At 40.6% G+C, this 16,430-nt stretch overlaps 1 protein-coding gene across 1 annotated transcript in view; it reads right to left on the bottom strand.

Annotated features, from left to right (window-relative positions):
* Positions 1–14,252, bottom strand: part of opn5 (opsin 5) — a 223,099-nt gene extending 208,847 nt beyond the window's left edge. The window contains exon 1 of the mRNA XM_033620292.2: positions 14,058–14,252. The gene's annotated coding sequence lies outside the window, so the exon portion shown is untranslated. The remainder of the gene's footprint in view (positions 1–14,057) is intronic.
* Between the last annotated feature and the right edge of the window lie 2,178 nt (positions 14,253–16,430).

Genomic DNA, 16,430 nt, shown 5'->3' on the forward strand with positions numbered 1-16,430 from the left:
CTGTGTGTAATTGACAAGCAAGAGTGAAAACATTGAATTTCCCCTCAGATGGATTAATAAAGTAAATAAACTAAACTAAACCAAACTTTATACAATATTCCAATGCTTCTGGCAATCTTAGTACACACAGTTTTTATTTGGGGTTTCCAGCAGAGCTTATGGTCTATTACAATACCCAGAAATACCAGAAAAAGTACATTATCAATTTCCACTTTGACATACGATTTCCAAATATCATAAATGTGATATACTCAGGCGCCAGCCCATTTAATGACTTAAAAACTAACAACAAGATCTTAAAATTAATTCTAAAATAGACAGGGAGCCAGTGGAGGGAGGCGAGAACAGGGGTAATGTGATCATGCTTTCAGGCTCCTGTTAAAAGCCGCGCTGCTGCGTTTTGGACTAACTGTAAGCGTGCAAGGGAGGACTGGTTAATACCAATATAAAGAGCATTACAGTAGTCCAAACAAAGTCATTAAAGGATACTACACTTTTTATTTTAGATAAAAGCGAATTTATCTGTTTATCAAGTTTAAAACCACTGTCTATTTTAACGCCAAGGTTGGTGACTATGGGTTTTAGATAGGGCTGGAGTGGACCCAGGTCTATAGGAGGGACATCACGGACCCGACTGGGTCCAAACACTATAACATCAGTTTTGTCCTCATTCAAGTTTAAAAAATTAAAAGCCATCCATGCCTTGATATCTTTTAGACATTCTAGTAGAGGTATCAGGGAGCTGTTATTATTTCTAAATTGCTCAAATTTAGTGATAACTTGTTTGTATCAAACCAACATTTTAATTTACCTATTTCTTTTGTTACCACATCCAAAAGCTGCGTCAAGTCCTCCCTAGAATAAAAAATGTTTGTGTTGTCTGCAAAAACAACAAATTTCAATACATTTGATACTTTACAAATATCATTGATATATAGAATAAACAATTTGGGGCCCAGTACTGACCCCTATGGAACACCACAGGCAATGTCCAGGCACCCTGACTTATATTGACCCAACTGCACAAATTGCTGTCTGTTTCCCATATAACTTTTCAGCCAGTCAAATGCCACCCCTCTAAAATCATACCTATCCATCTTTTTAAGGTCATGGTCAATCGTATTGAATGCTTTTTTTAAATCAATAAATATTCCCACTGCATGTTTTTTGTTTTCTATACATCCTGTTAAATCCTCTACCAACTCCATTAGTGCCATAGAAGTTGATCTGTCAGATCTGAAACCATACTGACTGTCCATTAACAAATTATGCTTTTCAAAAAAGTTGTCCAGTCTTAAAACAAAGAGTGTTTTCCAGTATCTTTGAGAACTGGGAAAGTACAGAAACCAGTCTATAATTGGTATAATGATGTTTATCGCCAGCTTTATATATGACTTTTGCCACTTTCATTTTATCTGGGAATTTACCTGTTTTGAATGATAAATTACAAATGTGTGTTAGTGGATCAGTAATTCCATCCATTAATTTCTTTACCAAGGTCATATCAATATCATTCCAATCAGTGGATGTTTTATTTGCACACTTGTTTACTATATCAATAATTTCTTTTTTTTTCTACACTTCCCAGAAAGATGGAGTGGGTGTTTCTCTCCTCACCTTCCTCACCATATCTCCTCCCTGTACTATTTATTTCATTAGCTAGTTTTGGACCCACATTAACAAAGAAGTTGTTAAATCCCTCAACCACATCATTCCTATTAGTAATTATCATGTTATTATCAATAAAATGTTCTGGATATGTTGGATTTGTTTGTCTCTTTCTTTTTTTTAAAGATATTTTTGGGGGGGTGGTAGTTAGCACTGTCATCTCACAGCAAGAGGGTTCCCGGTTCGATCCCGGGTGTGGGAACCCTTCTGTGTGGAGTTTGCATGTTCTCCCTGTGTCAGCGTGGGTTCTTTCCGGGCACTCCGGCTTCCTCCCACAGTCCAAAGACATGCAGATTGGGGATTAGGTTAATTGATAACCCTAAATTGTCCGTAGGTGTGAATGTGAGCGTGAATGGTTGTCTGTCTCTATGTGTCAGCCCTGTGATAGTCTGGTGACCTGTCCAGGGTGTACCCTGCCTCTCGCCCAATGTCAGCTGGGATAGGCTCCAGCCCCCCCGCGACCCTCAAGAGGATGAAGCGGTTAGAAGATGGATGGATGGATGGATGGATGGATGGATATTTTTTGGGGCATTTTTGCCTTTATAGATAGGACAGTTAAGTGTAAAGGGGGAGAGAGAGAGGGGTAATGACATGCAGCAAAGGGCCACAGGCTGGAGTCAAACCCGGGCCGCTGCAGCAACAGCCTTGTACATGGGCGTCTGCTCTATCCACTAAGCCACCGATGCCCCTGTTTGTCTCTTTCTAATAATACTATTTAATATGTTCCATATTCCTTTTGCATTACTTTTATTATCATCTCGTATTTTTGTATAATATTCCTTCTTCCTCATAATATTAAATCAACTTGTTCTTGTATTTCTTATATTTTTGTTCTGCCTCAGGCATCCTATATTTTATAATAACTCACAAGCTTTATCAACATCGTCTTCTTTGCATATTCCATTCCAGTTATAATTCATTAAATCATTTCTAAATGCAGATATAGTTTCCTCAGTTCTCCTTCTCCTGTATTTTATTTCATAAGACTCCCTTTTCTTCCTATAATTACATTCATAAATTGCAAAGACAGGCAGATGATCACTTATGTCGTTCACTAATAATCCACTCACAGAATTGCTTTCCATATTATTTGTAAATATACTGTCAATCAGAGTTGCACAATGGGTAGTTGTTCTGCTTGGTTTTGTAATCACTGGAAAAAGACTCATACTGTACATTACTTAAATGAAATCATCAGTCAATTTGTGCATATTTGGATTCAACAGATCTATGTTGCTATGTGTGGCATTTATTCAGTTTTAGGAAATCACGATGTCTAGAACGCATCAGTGGCTGCAGCTGACAGGGACAGCTAACACTAGCAGCAAAGCTAACAGGACATCATCTGTTAAAAGCCTCCCGTTGTCGGATACGACATGAAACTACTCCAGTTAGCTCAATAATGTTGTAACTAAGACATCCGCTGGAAAAAATATTTTCTTCATGGATGAGCACACGTTTGATAAAACGGAGTTAAATCTCTCGGCATCCATTTTCAAGCTCTCTGTGTGTTTGTTTCCTTGCGGACGAGAAAAGGGGGAGCCCACATTTCCGAGAAGGCGTGTCCTTTTCAAAAATGCAAGAGGCGTTGCTTTGTTGCTGGCCGTTTTCGCCGGTGTAGCCGAGATGCTAGCTGGTAGCACTGGCCTGGCTTGTAGCCCAGATGCTAGCTGCTATCCCAGATGCTAGCTGCTATCCCAGATGCTAAATGCTAGCCCAGATGCTAGCTGGCTGGTAACCCAGATGCTAGCTGGCAGCCCAGATGCTAGCTGGCTGGTAGCCCAGATGGTTGCTGGTAGCACTGGCCTGGCTGGTAGCCCAGATGGTAGTTGGTAGCCCAGATGGTACCTAGTAGCCCAGATGGTATTTGGTAGCACTGGCCTGGCTGGTAGCTGGTAGCCCAGATGGTAGCTGGTAGCCCAGACTGTGGTAGCCCAGATGCTAGCTGGTAGCACCGGCCTGGATGGTAGCTGGTAGCCCAGATGGTAGCTGGTAGCATCGGCCTGGCTGGTAACTGGTAGCCTGGGCTTGGCTCCCACTGCAGCTGAAGCCTGAGCCTGGTAGTAGTGGCTGGGCTGCAGGTAGCGGGACAGCTGTACATTGGTCCAAGTGCTAGAGCCTGTCTATGGTCTGCTTTCAGTCAACAGTGCTCTTCCAGTAATAAAACTCACTTGTGGATGTAGATAAAGACTAAAACCTTCACTGGTGAGGTTTTAAAAAGCATAAATGATGAGGATTGTGGAGATTTTTCATGGATTGTCACCACAGAAATGCTTACACACACTCTCCAGGTTCCGACGTTAAGGTTTTTTCCTACTTGCCCTGCCGGGCAAGTACTTCTCAAATCTACTTACCCCATCTAAATTCTTACTTGCCCTGCTTAAGAGGTTATTTTTCTGGCTGTGTGGTGCATATTTTCGCTCATGACTTATATCTTACATCAGCAGAGACGCTCAGCTGATGGAGGCAGCAGCACATAAAAAAGCAGCACACTGCAACTGGCCCCTCCGAGGACAGCAACAGGAGAGGAAAGACACGATTACAGGCCTGGAATTAAGTCATTTTTAAGGCAAGGCCACTTTGACCTTTGATAAATACAAATTTATTGGGGCACCAATGGCGCAATAACAATATGTGCTAACTACATTGAATGAAGACAAAACAATATAGGTGTTGAAAAACAGTACTGAGTTTATTAAAACTGGGTGTGCATGACTGGGGATATATCTCGTTTCTTGTTGTTTTGATTCATGTCCCTTATTTTTTAAGTCTTTGAAATCTCTTTATTCTTTTGTTATCTCCTCGTTATTAAGAAATTATTATTAGAAGAAGATTCTTTATTGACCTTTCTCAGCACATTACATACATTTGGCCGCAGTGCAGCGTCCGGGAACCAACTCCAGTTCTTTTGCCAATGCCAGTGGTCAGGGTCACTGACATGAGTATTCACCTAATATAGCCTACATATCTTTAATTATATAATTATTTATATGTCTCTATGTATATTTTTACATAAATCCCCAATATTTTATTTGACTTTAAAAAAAATCCTCTTCCTTCATTTAATTTGACAATGTTTATTGTATTGTATTGTATTGTATTATATGTATTAATTCTCTACAGGATCTTGTATGTTCTTTAATGTGTGTTCAATTTATTGAAAGAAAAAAACAAAAAAACGTTTTGGTGAACCCTGCAGCAAAGTGAACCCTCTTCCTCAGAGAGGATCTTTGCCTCCCAGTTTGTTCCTGGCAGCAGAGCAGAGTGAACCGTCTTCCTTCTCAGAGGATCTTTGTCCCATGAGAGCAGGCAGTGTAAACAACTTTCGCTGGCGATTTAACAGTCACTAGAAGCACATTATGACCCTTTGTAAAAATTTCTGTGTGGTACCTGTGTTGTACATGAGCTAACGTTAGCGGCTAAGGACTGAGAGGCTGTCCGGTATGTGTGTCTGTCTAAGGAGTGTCAGTACATTAACTTGTTAGCCGTAGCCTGGCTGTTTGTCATGTTAATGTTAAAAAAAACAGGACATGCTACACTGGCCGTATGGGTAGGAGGGGGATTACGGCACTGGCCGTTTGGCCGTGGTATAATTCCTGCCCTGCGATTAGAAAAAAAATAAATAAATAAATCCGAGTCGGTGCTGCTTGCCCGATCTGGCATGTCTGCGCAGGGTCTGCTGGCCCGCCGGCTATTTTTACTTGCCCCGGGCATTCAGGCAACCGTTAATGTCGGACCCTGCTCTCTGCTGCTGTCACAACCCAGGTCATCTCATACTGCCACTAAAGGGTCCCTCTGTGTGGCGGTGAATGGCGCTAACAGGTCATTGACCAATTGTCAGTATTTGACGAGATGGGAGTGAGACCAGGGTGGACAGAGGCCCTCGCTAAGCCCTGAATATCCTCACATCCTAGAAATGCCCCAGTGTACACCTGACTTGTGTGGGGCTGCTGCAACTGGGTCCTGGCCCTCTGTCTTTTAGCAAAAGTGGCCCCCAGGCAAACAAGTTGAGTATCCCTGCACTATGGGAAGAGTGATAAGAGTAGCAAACACACCAATCTGGATGAGACAGTGTACCCTATGACTGTTTTCTTCTCTGTTATTTCCCTATTACAGAGAGAAGAATTAGTGAAAACTCTGAATATGTTAAGCCTGAGATGAGGGAAACTCATCTGCTGGCTGGCAGGTTTGCTTCATTTAAGCCTGAAGCTTATCGCCCCTGAACGTGTAGGAGGAAGGAGAGACATGGCGTGTCCTTTTGTGAATAAAGTCATGGACGTTGAGGCACAATTTATTAAGAGGCTGTTGCATAAGGAGAGGGTAATTAGACCCCATTTGGATATCTTATCTTTCCCGGAGGAGGGTCTATATGAAAGATAGAACTTATCTGAACAATCTTCTCCATCCAGATATATCAAATATTACACACTGTGGATTTGCATTATCATCTGAGCAAATTCTGTGCATTACCCTTCAATTCTTCGGTTAAGGCAGTTTTTCTTTATAACATCAGAGATACTGAACACATCAGCAAGGCAAGGGTTTGTCTGGCCATAAGAAAAGTGACTTTGGCTCTGAAAAGCCTGTTTTTGTGGTTTTCCCTGGGCATAAATCAGTAAGGATCATCAAAGAGTAATTCCACAGAATTGCAGGTATGTCAGTGTTAATAAGAAATTATTCTATGTGGATACATTATACAATGCATGGCATAAGAGGGTTCCTAGAGAGGAAAGCAACCAGAAACATCAGTGAAGCAGCAGACAAAGCTTCCAGGTGGTTGTGGATCAGGAGGGGCGAAGCATGGAGTAGCACGCTGCTTGGACACAAGCCGGAGACTCATCAACCCCTGCTGGGTCGCACAGGTGAGGGTGTCTGATGATCTGAGACCCGAAACACCCTGTGACCCTGGGTTCATCACTAATGATGTGTCCAAGCTGCACCTTCTAGGCGTTTCCATTAACATGCAATGATTTATGAATACTTTTCATATATTTAAAGATTATGCGGTGTTATTGGCTGCATTTATGGGACTCACAGATTATGTGATTTGGAAGTCATTTCACAGCAATTCAACGATTCAATTAACCTAAACCTAATATTGTGAGAATGAAGTTAAGTAGCATAATTTCTTACCAGTCTGTAGAATATTTTTGTGTTTGATTTTGAGTTGCTGCCAAGTGTGTTTGGGCCCCATGAGATTACAGCTAAATAAGAGGACATAGCAAATTATAGATAAATACATGAACATTGTTAATATAAAAAAATGTGTCTACATTTTCTGTATATTAGACGCGCATTAACGCATCACATTAAATAACATCACTTCACATTACCCATTAACACGCTCTACAATCTTTTCCCATGCCACAGAGTTGATTGAGCTAAAGCTGTTCTGGAACTGAATACAGAATTTAGGTTGTAGCCACTGACCCGGGGCAAAGACGGCCTGCCCCCTGGCTCCGTGATTGGATAGTAAAGCTATATTCCTTATTGGATAGTCAAATCTCAGTGTCCCGATTGGCTATTCCTTTGAATGTGTCAAATAATAGTCAAAACTACTTGTACCGACTTGTACTTGTAGCTCTGATTTGTACTTGTAGGTCTGATCCGTAACTGTGGACTCAGTGCACTGTAAAACTTTTTTGTACTTGTGAAAATTTGATGCGTATCTGTAAAACTTTTTTGTACTTGTGAAACTTTGATCCATAACTGCAAAATATTTTCATCATTGTGCAAATCTTTTTCATTTGGTCACAAAATGTCATGCACAGCTACGGATCTCTGAACAGATTTGTTCAGATATTTTTTACACATTCACGGATTTGAATGCATTCATACAAAACTTTTTCACGCAGTTACAAAACGTTTCCACACAGTTACAATACATATGAAACAGATTTGTTTCCATGCAAGTGGAGCTGATCAGATTAGAACGATGGATGACAGGAGCAGCTGCTGCAGAGGTGAGTGAAAGCAAACTTTTAGACTCTGAGAGTGCGGCGCAATGATTAACCCCCTCAGTCTGCTGAGGGTTAATGATGATCACGTGGGGACACTTGTTAGCCTGTTCCAATGTGTGTTCACTGAATGCTTGGGAGGACTCTTGCCTTGCCTCTGCAGGATCCTTCCTTGGGAGGATCTTTGAGAAACACCCACTGTCTGTAAACTGTCCAACTTGACTGCGGTTTTTTGTCACTGCCTCCTGCTGCAGCCGCCTGCTCTTGTCTACTTTCCAGGCGAGGCGCAGTTCATCTCAAACAAGCTGAAGGACTCAGTCCTCAGTGAAACTCGGAAGGATCCTTGACATTGGAACAGTCCTTCGGCGGAGGTCAATGACATAGCGTCCTTCAAATTCGGCCTTTTGAGGATCCTTCCTTGACTTTGAGAAACACCCACTGACTTAACCCTTCCATGCATGGAATATTAAAGTCTCCTCCAGACATGTTTTGAAGTAGTAGCTACTTGTAATACCAATATTTTGTTTAACATGGTTTCCCAAATACTGGAGGAAAGTTCCAGGATTTCACCTTGACAGAATTTTATGACTTCATGAGAATTGCTTATGATTATGTTTCTGAACAAAATGCATGATTTAAAAGCCCACCACAGAAAAGATTCAGCTTGGGGCTGTCAGAGACTGCAGTTGTAATGGATGTTCATAATCATGCTGTGTGTCTGTGATTGATGTTGACGGTCCTTTTTTCACAGCACTACCCTCCCACATTTTTAATAAGTCCATTGGATATCAGTCATAGTAATGTTATTTATTCAGTATTTATATAGTTTGTTCATGTGAGAAAACAGTTATTGATTAAGACCTAATGCATAGCCAATAATAGCAAAGTATTTGTTTAATAATTAGTGTAATAGTAGACCTAATGCTTTTTGGGCATTTCTCTATTTTGTTACCTTTATCAAATGTCAAAGCCCAGTTCGTGGCAGAGAGAGGGGCTACTACTTCAGTAATACTTTACGTATAATAACGTCAGGAGAAAGAACAAAATTGATTTAAAAGGGATTTTTTTAATTAGATTATTATTATTTATTATAAAACAACCTAATGGGTTCTGTGAGCCCTCAAACAATAAGGCCAACGACAACCAACACAAGGGTTAATATAAACCACAAGGTTTTACAAGTGCATTAACATACCGAATAACTTACTCATGATTTCCTGAAAAAGGTAGTGACTGCAGTGTTTCTTATTTCAACCTGTCTCTCATTTAGCGTGTCTGTTTGTACCTGAAAGGTGAGCTCAGAGCAAAAAACGGCCATATAATAATTGCCACCATTCAAGAGCACAAAAAAAAAAACCCATAAAAAAAAACAAAAAAAAAAACCTGAAGGCAACCCAGCTGAGGCCATTAACATGTACATCAAACCGGAGTTTTTTCCAACTTGATTTGGCGACTGGACAGCATGGCGTGAAGAGGACATATTTTTATGGGGTGCCGTTTGTAAAGTGGCTCACACTGAAAATAACATCAACATTTTGCCGCAGTTAGCTTCTAACAATGTTTAAAAAAGTGTTGTGAATTTTTTAACGTCACCTTTTACCACATTTACAGCAATATTTGTTAACTTAGAAATATATTAAATAGTTAAATCTAAATATTAAATGTGGCACCTAAATGTTAAATGTTAAATCTAAATATTAAATCTAAATCTAAATGCTACATCTAAATCTAAATCTTAATGTTAAATCTAAATGCTAAATCTAAATCTAAATGTTAAATCTAAATATTCAATCTAAATCTAAGGGCTCTAGTTTCCTGGCGCGGCGCAGGGTGGCGCAGGGTGGCGAACCCCACGCAGAGCTAGTTTCGAGCAGCACAACCTGAGGTGCGCTCTGTTTGGTAGTTTGGCAGACCGAGGTGCGCTGAGATGGGTGTGGCAGCGCAGCAGGGGGAGGTGTCCACAGATCCAGCTTGGTGCAGTGATAGTTTCGTGCCAAAAGCCTTCGCCGAAGGTGCGCTAAAAGCTCGCCAGCTGAAACCATGTCTACTGTCAGCGCAGGGGGAGCGCAGCCAGTGTAAGCCGAAGATTGGCTAACCGGGGACAGTGCGCACACGTCACCAAAACCTCACAGGCAGGTTTCCAGAATATCAGGCACATTAACGATGCAATAAATAGCCACAAAAACCACTATTCAATGCAACTATCTGCAATCAGCACATAAATGTATCTCTATATCGACTGTCCCGTCACATCTGATGTCAGATCAAAGGGGATTGGCACCGTCTGGCACGTTTGGCATGCGTAATGGAAACCCAACCTGATTTGATTAGCAAAACTAATGAGTTCACATCCCTCTCAGCCAACCACAAACAGCCACAGCATCAGATAGGGAGTATATATTCAGCATCTGTCATCTTAGAAAAGTCAAAAGAAAACAAACAGAGTGAGACTGCGAGAGAGAAAGAGAGAGAGCGCGCGCACGAGAGAAACGCAACATTGATTTACAATTGTGGTGACCTCCTCCCAGGCTACCTTTGCATCATCAGCCCGTGGAGGTCTGCTCGCAGTTCCGTATATTCGGACACTGCGAGCTTGGACCTCCCGGACCAAAACATCAGTTTCCTCCTGGGAGAAGTTTGGGTGTCTGATGCTGCTACTCTCTTCTGCCATGGCAAATTGAGTAAACTCTAATTACACCTTCGCGCGGCGCATTTAAGGGCGAGGAGAGGGGCTCATGTGATTGGTGTGATGTGTGTAAAACCCACTCCACGCCTTCTCTCCTCCCTCTTTCCGACTTGCGCAGGTAGGAGGGACGGAGGTGGAAAAGAGGAGTAGCTGCACCAGGGGCACGGTGTGCCAAGCTTGCAAAATCCGCCTGGCCACACCCAGTTGGCGAAGCGCAGGTGCGCTGCGCCCCCGCCTCGCCTGGTCTGCGAAACTAGAGCCCTTTATGTTAAATCTAAATCCTAAATCTAAATGTTAAATCTAAATCTAAATGTTAAATGTTAAATCTAAATGTTCTGGGTGAAACTAAATATTTAGCTAATATGCAAATTCACACTGCTGGTCACCCGAAGTACCAAAATAAAAGCTCAAGATGGTCAGACTGTGTTTATAAAATCAAATAACGAATTAAAACCAACTTATCGAGGGAAATGAACACTTGAACATACATTAGTGTGGTAATAACTACCTAAAATAACAAAAAACATGTTTGGAGAAATTTTATTTGACGTGTACTTTGAGTTGTTAGTGTCCCTTTGGAGGGAAGCACCTTGTTGTTTACAAATACTTCCGGGTAGAAAACCAGCAGAGTTTAGCTACATATATATATGAATATCTCACATTTTTAACGTCACTATATCACCGTTTAGACTAATCTCATGTTTGTAAAGTCTATAAACACAATGATTGAATGGTTATGGTAGATTAGCGGGGCTAACCATTAGCTGTTAGCCCCGTTAGCAGTGTCTGTAATGACTCATTAAGTCTAAACGGTCCATGAAAAAAATATTTTTTGCGAGCGGATGTCTTAGTTATAACATGATTGAGCTAACTGAAGTAGTTTCATGTCGTATCCAACAACAGGAGGCTTTTAACAGATGACGTCCTGACATTAGCTTTGCTTCTGCTGTTAGCTGACCCTGTCAGCTGCGGCCACTCGTGCTTTCTAGACATCGTGATTTCCCAAAACTGAATAAATACCACACATAGCAACACAAAACTGCTTTGCTAGCTCAATCATGTTGTAACTAAAACATCCACTGGAAAAAAATATTTTTTCACGGACCGTTTAGACTTAATGAGTCATTACAGACACTGCTAACGGGGCTAACAGCTAACGGTTAGCCCCGCTAATCTATGATAACCATTCAGTCATTGTGTTTATAGACTTTACCAACATCAGACACTGATGGTTTTCTACCCGGAAGTATTTGTTAAGGCGATTCCCTCCCAAGGGACACTGACAACTCAAAGTACACGTCAAATAAAATTTCTCCAAACATGTTTTTTGTTATTTTAGGTAGTTATTATCACACTAATGTACAGTACAGGCCAAAAGTTTGGACACACCTTCTCATTCAATGCGTTTTCTTTATTTTCATGACTATTTACATTGTAGATTCTCACTGAAGGCATCAAAACTATGAATGAACATATGTGGAGTTATGTACTTAACAAAAAAAGGTGAAATAACTGAAAACATGTTTTATATTCTAGTTTCTTCAAAATAGTCACCCTTTGCTCTGATTACTGCTTTGCACACTCTTGGCATTCTCGCGATGAGCTTCAAGAGGTAGTCACCTGAAATGGTTTTCCAACAGTCTTGAAGGAGTTCCCAGAGGTGTTTAGCACTTGTTGGCCCCTTTGCCGTCACTCTGTGGTCCAGCTCACCCCAAACCATCTCGATTGGGTTCAGGTCCAGTGACTGTGGAGGCCAGGTCATCTGCTGCAGCACTCCATCACTCTCCTTCTTGGTCAAATAGCCCTTACACAGCCTGGAGGTGTGTTTGGGGTCATTGTCCTGTTGAAAAATAAATGATCGTCCAACTAAACGCGAACCGGATGGGATGGCATGTCACTGCAGGATGCTGTGGTAGCCATGCTGGTTCAGTGTGCCTTCAATTTTGAATAAATCCCCAACAGTGTCACCAACAAAACACCCCCACACCATCACACCTCCTCGTCCATGCTTCACAGTGGGAACCAGGCATGTGGAATCCATCCGTTCACCTTTTCTGCGTCTCACAAAGACACGGCGGTTGGAACCAAAGATCTCAAATTTGGACTCATCAGACCAAAGCACAGATTTCCACTGGTCTAATGTCCATTCCTTGTGTTTCCTGGCCCAAACAAATCTCTTCTGCTTGTTGCCTCTCCTTAGCAGTGGTTTCCTAGCAGCTATTTGACCATGAAGGCCTGATTGGCGCAGTCTCCTCTTAACAGTTGTTCTAGAGATGGGTCTGCTGCTAGAACTCTGGGTGGCATTCATCTGGTCTCTGATCTGAGCTGCTGTTAACTTGCCATTTCTGAGGCTGGTGACTCAGATGAACTTATCCTCAGAAGCAGAGGTGACTCTTGGTCTTCCTTTCCTGGGTCGGTCCTCATGTGTGCCAGTTTCGTTGTAGCGCTTGATGGTTTTTGCGACTCCACTTGGGGACACATTTAAAGTTTTTGCAATTTTCCGGACTGACTGACCTTCATTTCTTAAAGTAATGATGGCCACTCGTTTTTCTTTAGTTAGCTGATTGGTTCTTGCCATAATATGAATTTTAACAGTTGTCCAATAGGGCTGTCGGCTGTGTATTAACCTGACTTCTGCACAACACAACTGATGGTCCCAACCCCATTGATAAAGCAAGAAATTCCACTAATTAACCCTGATAAGGCACACCTGTGAAGTGGAAACCATTTCAGGTGACTACCTCTTGAAGCTCATGGAGAGAATGCCAAGAGTGTGTAAAGCAGTAATCAGAGCAAAGGGTGGCTATTTTGAAGAAACTAGAATATAAAACATGTTTTCAGTTATTTCACCTTTTTTTGTTAAGTACATAACTCCACATGTGTTCATTCATAGTTTTGATGCCTTCAGTGAGAATCTACAATGTAAATAGTCATGAAAATAAAGAAAACGCATTGAATGAGAAGGTGTGTCCAAACTTTTGGCCTGTACTGTATGTTCAAGTGTTCATTTTCCCCCGATAAGTTGGTTTTAATTCATTATTTGATACTATAAACACAGTCTGACCATCTCGAGCTTTTATTTTTGGTACTTCCGGTGACCGGCAGTGTGAATTTGCTAAATATTTAGTTTCACCCAGAACATTTAGATTTAACATTTAGATTTAGATTTAGCATTTAGATTTAGATTTAGATTTAATATTTAGATTTAACATTTAGATTTAGATTTAGCATTTAGATTTAGATTTAGCATTTAGATTTAGATTTAGATTTAATATTTAGATTTAGATTAAGCATTTAGATTTAACATTTAGATTTAGATTTAATATTTAGATTTAACATTTAACATTTAGGTGCCACATTTAATATTTAGATTTAATTATTTAAAATATTTCTAAGTTAACAAATATTGCTGTAAATGTGGTAAAAGGTGATGTCAAAAAATACACAACACTTTTTTTAGACATTGTTTTAAGTTAAATGTGGCAAAATGTTATTAATGTTACTTTCAGCGTGAGCCACTTTACAAACGGCACCCCATATATTTTGAAGTGGGGAAACTGCCTGACTGTAAAGCATTCGGTGTGATTTCACTTGCATAATATCAATGGGTTTTTTTTTCTTTGTCAAATAGCTGAGCGGCATTTACTAGGAGGTCATGAACATGAAACATAAGGAAAATACCGCAGAGATTCCGTTGCACCCAGTACATACGAAAAAAGAAAAAAAAAAAAAAAGTTCTTACTCACCTTTTGTTCATCGGTCATCAGTCATCCCGAGTGGCTTTTAATCCCCACAATTAAACTCTTTCTGTGATTAATCAGGCAGCAGTCAGTCGCCGTGCCGCTCCTGGAGCTGGACAGAAACAGTGTGTGAAATATTCCTCTGGTTTGGTTCAGTCCCTCCTCTGAGCCGCGGAAACGTGTTTTGTCTCTGCTGGTGAGCAGCAGCAGCATCTAGTCAGTCAGCCCGGCCCTCTCATCATTTATTTATACAGTCCACAAGCCCTTCGTGGTGAAAAGAATCAGAACTTCCGGCCGAATCTTTCACAACAAAACCCACCCAGTATTGTTTAAATTTGACTTGGACTCAGTGGACTTCACTGCGCTGTATCAAACTGTCCTCCAATTTAGTCTCATGAGGTGCGCGCTCCATATTTGGTCCGGACACGGGCTTGAGCTGGCGACCCACCGGATCCCAACCCAAGTCCCTATGGACTGAGCTACTGCCGCCCCATTATACTTAACATGTACCATTCGTATAGGCCACTCAAATAATACTTTGTGTATACTTAAAGTACACACTTCCAATACTAACATTATACTATTCTAATACTAAAGGTATACTACTGTTATACTTGAAATGCACTATTTTTATACTTAATACATACTCAAATTATACTTTGCCTATACTTACACTACTCCTACACTTACATTATACTACACTTATACTTCAAGGTATACCATGGCTATTCAAAGTATACTATTCTTATACTTAAATTATACTATTCCTATATGTACATTACAATAACCTTATACTCACATTTTACTTTTCTTATACCCAAAGCATACTCCTCTTACTCAGTGTACTACTCTTATGTTTACCGCATACAAAGGTATATACAGTAATTTATGAAAGTATACTTTGTATAATACTGTGAATAAACATACTGTTATACTAGTCCACAAGTCTGATTATTTACCTTGAAGACACTCGAGTAAATGTAGAAAGACATCTCAGACCTTTTCATTATTCAAAACAATCAACTTTATTTTTCTGAACTAAACAACTGAACTTGGGACTTTTTTTCATCTGAACATATATACTTTCCCATACCTACAAACACACTTTTGAACAAAAACAACAACTCTAATTCTTTTTTGAGGAATAGTTAATGTTATATAGCTATAGAAGTATACACCCACACGCCAGCTGTAGTACAGTACAAGAATACTTCATTTTAAGTGCAGGCAGGGCTATATACTTTCTATACAATATACTTGTAATATACTTGCATGTAAGTAAAAGTATAGGCAAAGTATGCTTAAACTTTTTCTGTGTACTTGTCAGTATAAACTAAGTATACTTTTGTTTAGTAGATCCCTGATAGTACATTTAAAGTAAACTGAAAGTATACTAACTTAAGTTTTAGTTTAAAAAAGGTATACTTACAGTATACTTAAAGAGGCAACAGATAGGATTCAGGTTTTTTTTTTAGCTTGGTGCCACCTAGCGTCAGCGCTGTCGCAACGACCAAATTGATTGTGGGGATCAGAGATAATCAATAAAATGTAGGCTGTAAAGCCACCAGTATACCTCTGTGTATATGTAGAATGAGAAGGTGTGTGGACACTCTGCTAAATAAATGAGTAAAGAGACCGAGCAACAATTATCAGATTTATCTGAAGAAAAAACAAATAGTAATGCAAATAATTATACCAGAATGCACAGTACCAGTACAACCAACTCACAGTAAATTATACCAATATTAACAGTATCAGTACAAACAACAGTAGACACGTAAGGGATAATGTATAGTGAGCCGGTGACTGTTGAAAAATAACTCCCGACAGGGGAATGGAACCCTGAGTGCAGCAGAGTTATTTTTCAACTTTCACCGGCTCACTATACATTATCCCATTTAGAACATGGTTTACTACTAAAACATTCAAATGTAACAACTGGCATCAATATTATTAAATTACTGGCAGAGTGTACTGACACAGGAGAGGCGTTCACCAGACAAACGGGAGCGGAGGAGAGGATTTTACTCCACTTCTCTTGGTCGGAGATGCTGGGTGCCCAGTAGCTGCGAAGGCTGTCCTCACATTTATGGCCAGTGACTGACATAAGCTCCCTGCTCTCCAGGACAGCTTGGGAGAACTGTGTGGACTAACGTTAACTGATTTTGATGCTCCTCAGTCTAAAGCCATTGCAGTGAAAAGTCCAGTGTTCACTTAGCTGGGCGTAACTTAGCTGGGCGATGTCCGTCAATAGCTGCCTCTGTGAGAAGAGAACAGAAGGAAGGGAGGGGGTATCACTGTCCAAAGGCTGCACTAAAATGGCAACGAGGATATCAGCCGACCAACACTCGCTACCCGGTCCCTGGTTGCGGCAATTTG

Source organism: Epinephelus lanceolatus, chromosome 13 (genome assembly GCF_041903045.1).
Source record: "Epinephelus lanceolatus isolate andai-2023 chromosome 13, ASM4190304v1, whole genome shotgun sequence".
NCBI lineage: Eukaryota > Metazoa > Chordata > Actinopteri > Perciformes > Serranidae > Epinephelus > Epinephelus lanceolatus.